Source organism: Mirounga angustirostris, unplaced genomic scaffold, assembly GCF_029215605.1.
Source record: "Mirounga angustirostris isolate CCGP_5_RB_7025 unplaced genomic scaffold, mMirAng1.0.hap1 SCAF_10, whole genome shotgun sequence".
Lineage (NCBI taxonomy): Eukaryota > Metazoa > Chordata > Mammalia > Carnivora > Phocidae > Mirounga > Mirounga angustirostris.
The window spans coordinates 63,020,142-63,034,409 of NW_026991718.1; the positions used below are offsets into that span (position 1 = coordinate 63,020,142).

Below are 14,268 nucleotides of genomic sequence, written 5' to 3' on the forward strand. Positions count from 1 at the left end.
GTGGGGATTAGATGCGTTAGCACATGTGTGGGTCTTAGGAAAATGATTGGCAACGGTAAATGGTCTAAAAGTGTTTGTTAAATCTGTGTTGGTCTTCCTCGAAGCATCTTTTACCTGGAGGGTATCAACCTGAACTAGTTATTAACAGCTCCTGGCATTGGTTCTGATGTTAGCCCACCTATCCCATGCCCCACATTGCTTAATTAAGTAGATCTGCAGGGTGAATGCAGCCTTGGGATGGTTTTCTCTGAACCCAAACTCCTGAATTTCTGTCCCTTCTGCCTCTGGGTCAGCCACTTCCCGTGTTCCCCGTCCCTGTGCGCATGCACCCTTATAATAGAGCCACTGAGAAGTTCTGCAAAGCTGCCTGTAACCAAATTGGACCCAGCAGACCTATTCGGCACTACGCATGTAATGTAAGTGAAAGTATCAGACTTACGTAAAAGTTAAAAGCATTTTTGCCTTGAAAACTCATGCATCCACTAGCTAGATTCTTCTATTAACATTTCTATACATACCACATACTCAGTTCATCTAGCTGTTCATCCATCGTTCATCTTGTTTTACATATATTTAAAAGCAAGCTGCAGACACCAGCACTCTTCACTCCTAAACTTCAGCATGAATATCATTAACTTCATGTCAGCATCTGATTAGCATTTTTAATTTTTTTTCTTTTGATGTAAAATTTTCCTACAAAGAAATACAAAAATTATAAATATGCTGTTAAATGAGTTTTGACAGTTGCATACAACTATGTAACCTAAACCCCTATCAATATATAAAATATTACCACCACTACAGAAAGTTCCCTAAAGCTTTTCCCAGTCAACCTTTAACTCCACTCCCTAATAACAATCATTGTTTGATATCCCACCACTGCCCCCCCATAGATTATTTTTCTTGTTCTGGAACTTCAAATAAATGGAGTAATTTGGACAAGGCTTCTTGTCCTCAGCACGAATTCTGAGTTTCATTCATGTTTTTGCATGTGTCAGCAGTTGCTCATTTTTATTGCTGTGTAGTATTTCATTATATGAATATACCACAGATTATTTTTATCTATGCACCAGTGGATGGACATATGTATTTTTTCCAGTTTTACACCACTACAAATAAAGTAACTTTGAACCTTCTTACACAACTTACTTTCTTTTGTGGATATATATTTTTGTTTCTCTTCATCTACATCTAGGATTCGAATTGCTGGGTTACAGAGCAGGTATATATTGAACTTTATAAGGAAATATAAGACTTTCACCAAAGTGATTATAACACTGATAACCACAATGTACCAGAATTCCAGTTTTTTACCTCCTCTCCAACATTGGATGCACAGCATCTCACAGATTTTGCCCATTCTATGTTATCTGTCCTGTACGTTCTTTCCTCAGATATCTATGTGGATTGTGCCCCCCACATACTACCAGTCTTTGCATGGTGACAGATGGTAACTAAACTTGTCTTGGTGATCACTTCATAATCTATATAAATGTTGAGTCACTGTGTTGTACACCCAAAACTAATATAATATTATATGTCAACTATACTTTGATTAAAAAAAGTCATTTTGTCAGTGCAGCCTTTGTTTTCTATCATATTTTAAATTTAAATTGCTCTCAGCATCCACCTTGCCAACCACCAACAAGATTATCTCCCTTACTTCCTTAATTTTCCCGGAGTTTACGTACTTGTCAGTTTATCTGTTCCCCCTAGTGGAATGTGAGCTCCATGAATAGCAGGGAGTGTTTGCTGTTTCTTCCATATGTGTTTAAAAAAAAGGTGTATTCTGATACTGTACGGTGGATTGTTTTATAATGTAAAATGTAAATACCTGGCTCACAGTAGCACTTAATATATATTTATTTGAATGAGTGAATGCCTAGAAACAACTTGTGGAGTGGATAAAGCACAGCATTAGTCTCCTTGCAAAAGTGTACTTGTAGTAAAAATTCATCTAGCGACAAATTTGAGATACTTGAGTTAAACCTGATTGCCAATTAGAATGTGTCATTCTTTTCCTTTGCTTGAACCTAAAAAGGGACAACAGATGTGATAGTAATTCATCATGACTAGTAGTAGATGCTTTGATGCCTAGCAATGAAGGAATATCTTTGTCAAAGCCAACAACTAAAACTTTTAAGAGAAGAAGTAGATAGTTTTCCAAACTAATTTTAACATCTCTTAAAATGTCTGGAAGACTTACATGGTAAAAATAAAAAGTCTGTGAAATGTTTGCAGCCCTTACCTCATTATGTATTGTGTATCACTCATACAGAAGAAACACATATGGAAGCTTAATTGTATATTGTTTCTCGAAATTGTTTTAAGATCTTCTTATCTTCCCAGCATTCTCTGCCTTGTTAATGAGGTTCTCATTTGAATATATTGAGAAAAGTTTCAGAATTGGTATAGCTGTTCAGTGAAACACTGTTAAACTTTTACTTCTATCTTTTTGCTCTCTGAGTGTTTTATTTTCTTTCGGGTATATTATAACTGTGACTCTTTTTCATCAGAATAAGGCCATAAATTCTCAAGGTAGTAGCCTTAATAGGGATATATATCATATATTGTGTTTGCTTTAAAAATTGTTTACATTATTGAATACAGAAGTCCTACTTCCAAGCGGTTAAGTTCTAAAAGGCGGTTTGAGAATATATTTATTTCTAAGTCCACAGAGTGTTCAAGGCAGGGAACATGGATACACAACTGACAGTTAGGAAGTCTGTTGTCGAACTGGAGGGTATTATGTTGAGTGAAATAAGTCAAACAGAGAAAGACATGTATCATATGATCTCACTGATATGAGGAATTCTTAATTGTAGGAAACAAACTGAGGGTTGCTGGAGTGGGGGGTGGGATAGGAGGGATGGGGTGACTGGGTGATAGACACTGGCGAGGGTATGTGCTCTGGTAAGCACTGTGAATTGTGCAAGACTGTTGAATCTCAGATCTGTACCTCTGAAACAAATAATGCAATATATGTTAAGAAAAAAAAAAGAAGAAGAAGGTAGTGGGAGGGGAAGAATGAAGGGGGGAAATCGGAGGGGTAGACGAACCATGAGAGACGATGGACTCTGAAAAACAAACAGGGTTCTGGAGGGGAGGGGGTTGGGAGGATGGGTTAGCCTGGTGGTGGGTATTGAGGAGGGCATATTCTGCATGGAGCACTGGGTGTTATGCACAAACAATGAATCATGGAACACTTCATCTAAAACTAATGATGTAATGTATGGGGATTAACATAAGAATAAAAAAAAGAGAAAGGAAGTCTGTTGTCTCCTTAAAGCTTTTAAAATAGCTTTTTAAATATTTAAAAAAAAATTTTCTTCCTTGATGATATAACAGCAGTGACACTTTAAAATCATTATTGTGATTTTCTTACTTGCCTTTGTGAACTTATAACCTTGGCCCTTTTCTGCCTGAGACATCCATTACTTCTGGAGAGAGTGAAGATTTATAAAAGAAAGAAATAGGGCTTATTAAGGAAAGAATGTATAGAAAAATATTTAAAAATATAAATAGTGGCATTATTGTCCTTGGGTAGATTTTCCAAATTCTTTTCCTTTTTCCCTCTCCTTTTTAGGATATCTAGGATCGATTAGTGAAAGCCCATGTCATAGTTTGATCTACAATGTAGACAAGATACCCATTGTCTATGACATCAAGACTATTTCTCCCATAGAAGGAAATCATAGCTTAGGAGAATTAAAAGGGAAAGCCAATTTCCATTCCTGAGAATTATGGGAAGATGGAAGGAGAGAGAAGCAGGAGATGACATAGGTATCCTTTGCTTATTCTTAGGAAACATCTTAATTAAAAAAAAAAAAAAAGTCTAAGTCCTGTGAGAAGACTAGCATTTCATGTGATGTGGACAAGAACTGGATAAAATTTCAAGCACAATTTATTATAAGTGGGTCTTCAAGGAGAAAGTTAGACCAAAGATTTAAATGCATCTTAAAGAACAAAAGGAACTATACTGGGTGTGTGGGAAAGCAGGTGCTGGTGAGTTCATGTATGGAGTAGTCTTTTGATTACTGCAAGGCTAGTGAGCCCATTTCAAGTTTGCATGAGCAAATTCAGTTTTCTGAAATAGATATGATTTGCAGGTTTTGTGGCTATCACATGTCCTGCAGTTAAGATTACATTTTAGAAGATTAAAAAATATCTTGATATTAAACTGCTAAATGACTCGAAGAGACTTTTGCCCCTTTCTTTTAGAATGAAAGAATGTAGGGGCGCTTGGGTGGCTCAGTCGTTAAGCGTCTACCTTCGGCTCAGGTCATGATCCCAGGATCCTGGGATCGAGCCCCGCATTGGGCTCCCTGCTCGGTGGGAAGCCTGCTTCTCCCTCTCCCACTCCCCCTGCTTGTGTTCCTGCTCTCACTCTCTCTCTGTCAAATAAATAAATAAAATCTTAAAAAAAAAAAAAGAATGAAAGAATGTATAAGGAACTATAATCACAATAAAATGAAATGGCACATGCTTCACTTTAATTTTAAATAAAGTATTTTCTTTAGCAGTAACCTTTGTTCTCCATGCTTCTGGGATCACCAGATTGCTTATGCTGTAAAACCGTGCTATAACTTTCATAGCAGGAACTTAGATTAAGCTATATTGTCATTGTTTCCAGTCCCCTGCCAGCTCTGAGAACGAGGGTTGGAAACAGGCTAATGTTCTTATTTTGGGGGGTAGGATGTGAGAAGGGGAATAAGGCAGGCAAATCTGTCTTGTCAAAGAGAGATCTCCAGAATTCTCCAGGCTCAATTTCCTTGACAGAGCTAATGAATTCAGTACAGGTTGCCAGATTTAACACTAAAAAACACAGGATCACCTGTTAAATTTAAATTTCAGATACATAGCAAAGAACTATTTAGTATAAATATGTCCGTGAAATATTTGGAATATATAAAACAAAATGTATCCATTATTTATTTGAAATTCAAATTTGACGGGGCATCCTATATTTTATCTGGCAGTCCAACTTAGATGCTAACCGACCGGAAGATTCTTGGGACTATTGGCCCTGTTCTGCAAATTACAGATAGCCACAAGGCTCATAAATATTCCCATCAATATTCTTATTCCACCTCCAGCCGCCACAGCCAGAAAAGCTCTGGCCACTTCTGCACATCTATAATGGATGGTCGCACAGAACTGCTCCGGTTTCCTGATCAAGAGGAGCAAGCAAATGTACACCACCACCCCAGTTATCTGAAGGCCCACAATTTCTTCTGCAGCGGGCTGGTTCACCCTAAGACTGTGGGTGGGGAGCTGGCAGAGGACCACAAAAGTGCCATGTCGGTCATGAAACAAATAGGGCCAGCAAGCCTGCCGCCTTCTATGCATGGCCATCAACAAGAACACGGAGGCCACCCTCAGCAGCATCGGGCACATGATCTGCAAGAACAAATACCACGGGATCTACACATGGCCACATAGGCAGACCCAGTGCCATCCTGCGTGGCCAGAAGCCTATAATGGTGAAAAGGAAGTGAACTATCCACCAAGAGATCTTGAGCAACCCCTACCCCTACCCCCAAGCAAGCAATAAAGATGTCAGCCAATTTTCTTAAAAAAAAAAAAAATTGCCATCTAGTCGTGCTAAACTGCAGCTAGAACAAAGATGGATTTGGATTATGAAGGACCTTCAGAATACCAGGTCAACTAACTGTACAGGTTTGCCATAGTGATTTCATTAATTTCACAATAATGTAATTCTATATCTTCATATTTTTGGACTCTGCTTATTGTAGTACAGCAACCTTCTCTTTCCTATCTCACAGAAAAGGACGATAATTAGCTCAGTATTTGAATTAAGAACATTTATATTAAGGACAAGATTATTTCCACTTAAATGTCTTTTCAACAAACAGCACTGTGATCTATAATTTAATTAAAAAAAAGAATATTCACATTTTAGAGCTTATGATATAGACTGTAAAAACTGGAGTGGGAGAGGCATAGCTGATAAAATGAGGGTTTTCCTGCCTTCCCATTTGGAAGTCTGGGAAGTGGCTTCCTTGAAAAGCTGCCCAGGGGCTCTGTTTCATTAAATCAAATGTGTTAGTGCTAAGGAGGAGCTGTGAGGTTCAGCTTTCTCAGCTACCCTTGGTTTCTAAGTGGCAATGATCCAGAAGTAACTGGTATCTTAATGGAGAACTTGCTAAGGGGGCCTATTAAATAGTAAGATGACTCTGAGTTGAAGGTTACAGAAGAATCCACCTGAGCAAAGCCAAGAGGAGCCATAATAGGAACACAGAGGAGTCTGGACTACCAAATGAAGTGGTTGAGGTCCTGTGGTGGTAAATTTGAAGTATTGGTAAGAAAAAGGCAATGTCTTTGAGTTATACCTGCTGGTCACTTCTAGGAATGTAGTCTCATATCTGTACAAACTACATCATCCAGTGATCAGAAGACCTACTTTTCTCCCTGAAAAAGTCACATAAGCTCCACCCTTCCCCCTGAAAATGCAGTCATCAGTGGGGGAAAAGAAGCAGAGAAAGGGGGAAGTTACTGAGGAATTGAGAACTGTTCTCCATAGAGATTTCTTTCTCCCACTGCCTCTATATCATGTATCTTAGATTTATTATATGCATCAAAATTCCTTTATAAACCCTTGTTTTTAATATGGTTGTGAGATCCTTGGGGTGTCTGGGTGGCTCAGTTGGTTGAGTGTCTGACTTCAGCTCAGATCATGATCTTGGGGTGCTGGGATTGAGCCCTATGTTGAGCTCTGAGCTCAGAGGGGAGTCTGTCTGCTTCTCCCTCCCCCTCTGCCCCTCCCCCCAATCGTGTTGTCTCTCTCTCTCCCAAATAAAAATAAAATCTTTAAAAAAATATGGTTGTCGGGTGCCTGGGTGGCTCAGTTGGTTAAGCGACTGCCTTCAGCTCAGGTCGTGATCCTGGAGTCCCGGGATCGAGTCCCGCATCGGGCTCCCTGCTCGGCAGGGAGTCTGCTTCTCCCTCTGACCCTCCTCCCTCTCGTGCTCTCTGTCTCTCATTCTCTCTGTCGCAAATAAATAAGTAAAATCTTAAAAAAAAAAAAAAAATATGGTTGTGAGATCCTTGAGGGTAAACACCATGCCTCAGTATGCTTGTTAAAATGCCTGGTGAGAAAAGACACATCTAAAGAGGTTGAATTGCACAGAAAAACATGGGAGCAAAAAAAGAGAGAGATGTGCCAAAGGCATCCATAGCTAGAATCAATCTCCTTCTCTCTCTTTCTTTTATCCAAAATTCATAGAAAATTCTAGAAAATGTAAGCAAGCAAAAATCAATTAAAAATGAAAAATCACCTGTAATTCCATTGTTCAAACGTGTTTTCTGTTAAATTTTTGTTACCCCTGCCTCCACCCCTTGCCTTGGAATTATATGAGGTATAAAGGTTATACTCTTGATTTTCAGTTATAGGTATAACCTAAACAACCCTCTTTGGTAATAAACCTAAATCTACATCTATTCTTAATGGCACAGCATGATTCTTTGCCTTAAATATTTTACAGATTATATTAGCCATTTAAGTAAATTTTTATTTTTATTATTTTAAACAATGATGTAATGGGAAGCCATATATATACATAATTGGTTGCATGGTGTTTATTGTTTTCTTTTGAGATCATGCTTCATTATTTTTTAACTCTATTTCATGTTTTTTCCATATGAATGCATATTATTTGTAAAGATTTTCTCCAGACCCTCATTTGTATTAATTTGGAAATATTCAAACTCTTCAGAGCATTGTATCTTCTTATTTATTTATTCATTTAATAAACAGTTTGGAACCTCCTATTTGGTTGGCACAAATGAAGGTAACAAATATGGCTTTATAGTCTAGTGGAAAGAGTCATAGAAAAACTCAGGTAATCAGAAGAATAAATAAGTGATTTATATTTGCAATGAGAGTTATGAGATAGTTAATCTAGTGGATAGTCAGGAAAGGTGTCTTCATGAATGGAAATTTAAGCTGAGACATGATATGGGCAAACTGTAGGAGGAAGAGCATTAGAAGAACCAGTTTGTACAAAGGTCCTAAGGCTACACATTTTTGAAGACCTGAAATATTGGCATGATTAAAGCATAATGAGCAAGGGAAACAATCATACAAGAGGAGCTAGGAGAGTCTTGTAGACTTTGGTAAGGACTTTAAATGCTGTGGGTTGCATTGTGCAGCTATTAAAATTGTAGTCATCTACGAAACATATTTGTAATTTGCCTTAGGAATATTTTAAATCATTTCATGTTTATTAAGAAACAGGTAGCCATGTCATTTTCCACTGTGAAACAGTTCTAATTAATTATTTAAGATTTAAGACAATAGGGATCATTAGAGGTACACCATTTAAAGAGGCAATGATTCGGTCAGATTTATGTTCTAAACACATATTTGGGTTTGTCTGTTTTTTTTTTTTTTTTTACCTGTATATAATGGAAGCATACATCTTATATGTGCTGTAATTTAAATTCATCTTTAATTTTAACCCTGAGTTTTATCAGTTCTGATGACTGTTGCATTTGTAGCAGGATGTGGCTCTATAAGAGGTGGGGTAGAGCCAGGACCTAACTGGATCCTTCCAGCAGGTGAAGGCTCTTGCCTACAGGAAGATATCACAGGATGTGATTTTACAAAGACAATTCTTTCTGTGCCAGGCTAGATTTTGAGAACTACATAGAAAATTAGGAAACTAATTTTGAAAATGTGAAAATTTTGAAAACCGAAACGGACCAATTCTTACACAAATGCTTAGGAGTATTTCGTTTAGGAGTGTTTTTCCTGAATTGAATTATACTGCTTTCCTTTATTCTTCCTTCAGTGGCTTTAACCAGTGAGTTATATAACTACATACCCAAAATAGAATTGCAGAGCCCTGTATCTATCAAAAAACCAACACAGAACCAAGGATTAAAAGTTTATGGCAACACTCTTCTTAGAATACATTATGGATACTATTTAATTAATTCCTACTCTATTAGACACTGTGTTTCATGCTTCTCATGGATTATTAGCTCCATTTGTCATATCAACTCTGCAAGATAGGAATGGATATTTCCATTTTCTATGTGAGGAAACTGAAGGTGCATCACTTTCTCAAAGTCACAGTACCTTAAGTGGCAGAGCTAAGATTCAAACTACATCTGTTTGTTATACCAAGATAGTAGTAACTTTTCTATTACACAATTTTCTTTGAAGGAATTTCCTGTAACATCATGTCTCATCATCAGGGACTCTACTAGCCATATGGCATCATTTTTGTGCCAATTTCAGAGAGCGCCTCCCAAATGTATGCTGTACAGCCTGGTGCCAAAGTATATGACTTGGCAAACAGAGCACACACTGAACTTCAGTCTCCACTCACTTTCCTAACCAGGATCCTAGGGATGTGAACATGTACAAGACTGCAAGTGAAGACTTCAAACATGATGGAAAGTATATTATATCCATAAGTGATCTAAACCGAAATAAGTCTACTTATATTTGAAAACCAATTAAGTTGAACTGCAATAAAACAAAAATAAGTCCTTAGCTTTTCCCAGTGAATTTGGTTATTCTGAATATTAAATTTTATTCCCAGGCATAATTCAGAGTACAGCTTTCTGTTATATCCTGACAAATTCTATACAACATTGTTAATTATGTGTCTGGTATCTGCTTCATAATGGGATTTAAGCTTGCTTTTTCCAACTTCCTTTTCTAAATTATTAAATCTAGGTGAAGTAAAATACCCAATTAAGTTTCATTTTATAATATATATTTATTAATTAAAAAGTTAACTATGGAAAATTACAGACATTGAAGGAGTAATATAAGCCTTAGGCAACTATAATTAACAGGAATCAAAACACTGGCTTCATTTGTCTATTAAATTTTAAAAAATCTTTTTTGCCTAGCCCTTTTTGATAGTGGAACATGGAGTGGGTATGAGAAGTCTAGTGCAGCCAGATGAGGTTAGAATGTCATTTTAAAATGAGATCTCAGTGTGTGACTTCTGAGACTAGTTCAGAAACATAACACAGTTTCCATCTGCCTTTCTCTCTCATGAGACATCCACCCTTCGAATCCAGCTGTCATGCTATGTCAAAGTCCCAGCCACATGAAGAACCCATGTGTAGGAGTTCTGGCTGAGAACTCCCAGTAAGATCCTAGTTCATAGCAAGCATCAACCACCAGACACTTGACTGAGGTGGCCTTTGAGATGACTTCAGTGCCCAGGGGCTGTCAGCTTGCAACTGCATAACAGACCCCATGGGTCAACTGCCTAGCTAAGGCCAGTCACCCCAGAATGATGAGACATAAGAATAATGAATAATTGCTATTGTTTTTGCCAGTAAGTTGGGAATAAGATAATCAAAGCCTTTCTACTTCATAGAGAGAATAACATATATGCTCATAAGCATCAGAGAACAGTAACAGCATTTACAAAAACAAAAGATGTCGTTGGCAGGTGAGATCAATGTAGGTCATTGTATCTGGAAAAAGCTTCAGGAAGAAAGTGGCATATTAGCTGGATATTGAAGGTGGAATAAGTATAAAATCCATTCAACGAGACTGTATCAATTAATAAAATCAAGTAGCATGGTATAGAAAGTGGATTCACATTTTACCAAATAGAAAATGATATTTTAATGATTTTTTGGAGGAGATTAAAATTTAAAGAATTACAAATATAGAAGTTAGTAAATAACTTTAACATTGTTTTTCTATATTTGGAATCACCATTTTACCTTGAATCATATTAAACCACATTGTCCTAATGCCGGGAAAAAGAGGATTGTACCTGGACCATGCAGAAGGGCCAAACATTTGATCTATAATGAGAAATAAAAATATGTTACATTACTGCATTTATAAGCTAGAGAAGTTATGCAGTTAAGTACATTTGAATTAACAAATATCATAATGTAGATGACATTTTTAGGAAAATAATTTGATGAAAAAGTTTTAGATTGATAGCCTCTGCGGTTTTATTCATTTGCATTTTGACAATGAAAAGTTTGCCAAACCATCTCTTAATTAAGAACATTGTGCATTGTTTTTACTCTGATTCTGCTATCATAAATTTCACTTTAAATTTCTAAGACCTTTTGGCAAACCAAGAGATTACTATATTGTATGATGCTGTTTTCTGTACCCAAATGTAGTGTTAAGTCCTTGAGTAGACAAAGTATCCAAAGGTTACATTTCCTCTCAGATTTATTGAATGTTGGTCACTAATGCAGAATCTATAATTTTATCTTCCTCTAGTAGAGAATTTGAACTAGCTCATCCACATTGTGGTAGCTTAGATTACGGTTCATCAAATATTCACTGCCTTGGGCGCCTGGGTGGCTCAGTTGGTTAAGCAACTGCCTTCGGCTCAGGTCATGATCCTGGAGTCCCTGGATCGAGTCCCGCATCGGGCTCCCTGCTCGGCAGGGAGTCTGCTTCTCCCTCTGACCCTCCCCCATCTCATGTGCTCTCTCTCATTTTCTCTCTCTCAAATAAATAAATAAAATCTTTAAAAAAAATATTCACTGCCTTCTTTCCATGGAAGTTGTCCTCATGGGCTTAGAATTTGGCCATGTGACTGGCTGTGGCCAGTGGGTATGAACAGCAGTGACAGTGTGCCAGTTCTGAGCTGAGACAGTAGAGAAGCACACCCCATGTATCCATTACTCTTTTAGATTGGATCCTGAAATGACCGTATGTGAAGTAGACCTGAACTGAATCCAAAGCTCATAATGTCGTTCAGCCTATTTAAGCTCAGACAAAATAAATGGAACGGTAGCCAACCAGTAGACATATGAATGTGAAATCCATGTCTAATATTGTAAACCACCATAGCAGGATTTTTGCTATACAGTATTATCACAGCAAAACCTTAGTACATATGTTTACAAAAATTAAAGAGTTTTATTCCCTTAGGTTTTCAACTTTTCCTGAGACTATAAGAATAAAATTTGCCAAAGAAAAGAGTTATCAATTTATTCTAACATATTTGTTATTTTCCAAATACAAAAGGATTCACAGATCATTTTCTAAAATTAATATTTTCCCCAAATTTTATTTTGCTGATGAAATTTCAATCACCCCTATGATCTACAAGTGAAATTTCTTTGTATGTATTCTACCTCCACCTGGATAAATTTTAAATATACTGATGTCTTCTTAAAGAATAAAACACAATCAGCATAGTGGCAGCTTCTATGAAACCATCTTTTGGAATATGAGGGATTTGGGGTCTGAATACATTCTGCTGGAAAAAAATGTATTCTTTAGTGAATAAGTGAGATTCTACAGATAAATAAGTTTTCTTATAGTGCTACACTTTCTACCAAAAAAGAAGACAAAAGTCAAAACCAAAAAACAGTCAACGAATAGAGAAAAGAAGTTATTATGTTGTGTAGACCTATCACTGACATGTACTCCAGACAATTTTCTTATTTCTCAATCCATACTTTGCTACTCACGTAATTTTAGTTTTAGTAATTCCTAACATTTACTCAACCACCCTCTGGATTGGTTGCCAGGTTTTGATTGCCTCACACATACTTCTTTGCATAGAGAAATTGTGTTGAGAAGTTCAGCCATCACCTCCCTAGACTTTTTCTTACTGTACAGAGCAAGATCTTGTTGATGAATGTATGATAAAACTATCATTTGGAATGTAAGCAAATATTTCAGTTTCCATTCTATATCCCACTCTACTTTATAATTTTGCTTCTGATTTATATTCTAACTGAAGCTTAATTTTGAACCAACCTAATCTGCAGACTATGTATTTTCTTCAATCCTTCAATGAACATGTGCTACTTATATTTATCTTTTTAGGTCATAAAACAGTATTCGATTTTTCTAGAGATCATAAATCTCGTATGCAAAATGAAAACCCAAGTGGTCCACCCTTGTGAAATTTGAACAAAATTGCTAAGTTAAATAAATAGTTATTTGAGTTGGATCGTTTAGATATTCACTTGCTTCAAAAAGGGAAATAGATCATATTTGGGGGGCCAATCTCCTATCTAATTAATGAGTTAAACATTTTTGAGTAATATTTTTTATTTCTTTAAGATTTCTTAAATCTTGATTGCGTACTTGATTCTTCCAATAACCCCATGAAAAAACAAGGAATACATCCCAAAACATAATAATTTGATAAATGGTAACTGCTGAAATATTTGATAAGTAACTGGATCCATTTGGAAGATAAAAGAAAGAAAATCAGTTTTCTGCCTTACTATTTATACTTTATATAGTTTTTTTCAATTGGATGAAATATTTATTGTGAAATAAAACTATAACTGTACTAAAAAGAATACAGATGAATATTTATTTATTTATTAAAGATTTTATTTATTTATTTGAGAGAGAGAGAGACAGAGAAAGAACATGAGTAGGGTGTGGGGCAGAGGGAGAGGGAGAAGCAGGCTCCTCGCTGAACAGGAAGCCCAACATGGGGCTAGATCCCAGGACTCTGGGATCAAGACCTGAGCCGAAGGCAGACGTTTAACCGTCTGAGCTACCCAGGTGCCCCACAGATGAGTATTTAACCAACATTAAGTGGGGACAGCTGGGTGTCACAATTGGTTAAGCAACCCACTCTTGATTTTGTCTCAGGTCGTAATCTCATGGTTTTGAGATCAGGCCCCATGTGGGGCTCTGTGCTCAGAATAGAGTCTGCTTGAGATTCTCTTGCCCTCTCTCTCTTTCTGCCCCTCCTGCCTGTTCTCGCTCTCTCTCCCTCTCATAATGAATAAATAAATCTTTCAAAAAAATGACATCAGGATAAAATGGCTTTCTAAGCATTAAAACAAAAGTTGAAATTACAAGGAAAATGATGTTTGATGCAAGTACATTAAGAATATTTTAACACAATTGCATCAAATACCAGTAAAAATACTAAGAAATTACCCGATTAAAGATATATTGTAACATACATTACAGAATCAGTTGGGTTTCTCTTTAAGAAAACAGATGACATCCATAGATGAGTGACTGAGGAGATTTTAATAAAATAACTTGTTATAAATATGTGGGTGGAATTAGGAAGAATCCTGAGTCAAGAAACAGTTGATTGAAAGCCATTACCTTCACTAGACCCAAAGATGCAAATAGAGCTAGAAATTATCAGAAACTGATTAGGCCAGTAGCTGCAGGAAACAGCTAACAGGAGCTGTGGTTTATGGTATTGATTATTGACTGCCCAGTAAAGATAGAGTTGATTTTGATTCCTTCTGATTCCATCTGATCTTCTGCCTCTTAGTGCCCCAAACCAATCAGAAGTCAGAGGA

The 14,268-nt window shown here is 36.7% G+C and overlaps 1 pseudogene; it reads left to right on the top strand.

The window, feature by feature from the left end:
- The first annotated feature begins 323 nt into the window (after positions 1-323).
- Positions 324-14,268, top strand: part of LOC123852013 (proteasome maturation protein-like) — a 31,536-nt pseudogene continuing 17,591 nt past the window's right edge.